The sequence below is a fragment of the Lagenorhynchus albirostris genome, chromosome 10, assembly GCF_949774975.1.
Source record: "Lagenorhynchus albirostris chromosome 10, mLagAlb1.1, whole genome shotgun sequence".
In the NCBI taxonomy this organism is placed as follows: domain Eukaryota; kingdom Metazoa; phylum Chordata; class Mammalia; order Artiodactyla; family Delphinidae; genus Lagenorhynchus; species Lagenorhynchus albirostris.
In genome coordinates, this window is record NC_083104.1 from 82,894,626 (window position 1) to 82,897,128 (window position 2,503).

The 2,503-nt window shown below is 42.7% G+C and overlaps 1 non-coding gene across 1 annotated transcript; it reads right to left on the bottom strand.

The window, feature by feature from the left end:
- Positions 1-789: 789 nt before the first annotated feature.
- Positions 790-871, bottom strand: TRNAS-GCU (transfer RNA serine (anticodon GCU)). The gene has a single exon. It is a non-coding gene; the product is annotated as a tRNA-Ser (tRNA).
- Between the last annotated feature and the right edge of the window lie 1,632 nt (positions 872-2,503).

Sequence of the window (2,503 nt, forward strand, 5' to 3'; positions counted from 1 at the left end):
TGTGAATGTAGTACTTACTCCAGAATGGCAATAAATAAATTAAAAAATGAAGAAATACATTATTCTTTTTTTTTTCTCCCAAGGTCTAATATGGAAGTCACATGTAGAAACTACATGTTACTAACATTTTTTGGGGGGCGGGGGTGTGCATCGCGCACGGCATGTGGGCAGGATCTTACTTCCCCGACCGGGGATCAAACCCCTGCCCCCTGCAGGGGAAATGCAGTCTTAACCGCTGGACCACCAGGGGAGTCCTATATTTTTATTACCTTTTCTCAGGAAGAAATATTTAGCCCTAACTGAGAATGTTGTATAGCGTGTACTTTTTAGTTTTGTCATATCTCTAAGAGATACATACTCTTCCTTGTCAAAGACTGGGATACCTAGACAATAATGGTTGCTTTTAAAGTTAAAAGATAATAGACAAAAATTGCATAGAGATAAAATCAGCCCGATAATGCCTTAAATAACCCATAATTTTGTGTACATTACTCTACAGACAATTTTATCAGCTCCTCTAAATTTATTAGGTTTTTCTATGGTCCTCAATTAATTCTTCAATTATTTCCTCAATGGGGAATTCCTGCTAAGCAAAACTTGTAATGGAATGAACATTTTGTGGGAGAATGAAACATGAATCAAGCATATCAGTTAACAAAGTTCACAGCCAGGAAAATGCTACTGAGGAAGTGGAGAATAGGGGGGATTAGAAGGAACTACTCAAGTGAGTGATGAGTAAAGAATTAACTCACCAAAAAGGAACATTCACTCTTCTTATGCACAGCAAACCGACGAGGATGGGATTCGAACCCACGCGTGCAGAGCACAATGGATTAGCAGTCCATCGCCTTAACCACTCGGCCACCTCGTCACATGTGACTCTCTTTTATTCAGCTTCTTCCTGCAGTACTTCCAGGCGTTTTATAGCAATGCATCTGATCGCTCTTTTCCTGGATTAATCGTCACAACCGTAGTGTGAGTCAGGTGTCTAAGTAAATTTCACAACCACCACAAAACAGATGCACAACACTTGGAGTGGTGAATTTACTTGGCAAATACCTGATAACAGGTGGAACTAGGCCTGACACACGTTGTTGGACGCAAGCCAACCCTGGCTGGCCGACTCAGCTCTGCGTGCCGGGGAGACACACACCCGGACGTTCACAGGGTCCCTCCGCCGCTGCATTCCGCATTCGAGGGACTGATTTCCCCACCACCTGATCAGAAATCCCGGGATTCCCGTTTTCTGAGTGGTACAAGAATCCCGGCTCTGCGATTCCTTTCCATTTGCTTTTGTGATATGCCCGCCAGCCTGGAGACGCCCTCATTTGTCTTTTGTTATCCACTTTAGGACTTGGTATTGATCAGTCTATGAAAAATCAGCAACGCATGAGAACATGTTTTGGAAAAAAGTAGACAAGAGAAAGAGCCCCAATGGGAAGATACTTGTATCATAGCGCAAGAGCGGCTTAGCTTGACTACTATTAACGCTGGGAAGGGCCGGTGAGGTGGGTAATCCCTGATGCAGGAGGCAGGGTGCAGTTCCTGGTTGTGGCTCTTTCCTAAGCCCCACTAGGGAGGCCGGACGGAGTAACCCCTAACGTCCCCTGCAGCTCTGACAACCTCTGTGATAAAGTGACCATTAAGAATCCCGGGGGCCGAGGTTCGATCCCTCGTGGGGGAAATAAGATCCCACAAGCCGCACGGCGCGGCAAAAAAACAAAAACAAAAGCAAAAAACCTCTCCCACTCGTGAGAGTTTGTGTACTTTTAAATATTTAGTGCAGAATTTTGGAGGTTGAATTGTTCTTTTCTACAAAAATGTTGTTGCCTTTTTCCTCTCTACGAAATCTCTTAGCTCTATTCTCAGCTTTGTTGGGAGGGACTCTTCTCTCTCACCCCAGTTCACCGAATTTCAAAATATCTTCGATCAGCACGAAACCTTTAGAGGTACTTCATCCGCAATACTGAATGAAACAATACTTGTTCCTTTGAGTATTGTTACACTTTGAGTCATCCGCTACCACTCACACTTACTTTTCAGAGACTCAAAGGCAAGCTCATTTCGCACCAGTGACTTCAGAACTGTTCCTAGGGAAAGCCTCGGGCGGGGCTGGATTTCTGCTGTTAACTAAGAGCTTCGGTGAAGTTTGACTTAGACCACTCTCGCTACAGCAAGAGGACATGGAAGGTATTTGTTTTGGTCTTAATACACCAGTGTCCGTGTAAGCAAATGATAACTATTTTTCACAGATTTAATACCAAATCTAAGCCTTAGAATTAAGGCTCCTAGAAAGGATATTTTCAATTAATTAAAACTTTTGGGTTAATAATCCTACTTTTTAAAAATACATAAGGTTACGATGAGTATTAAATTAGTTAACATCAGTGAAATGCTTAGAAAATTGTCTTGCACGTGGATGGATCTAGAGACTGTCATACAGAGTGAAGTAAGTCAGAAACAGAAAAACTAATATTGTATATTAACGCATATATGTGGAACC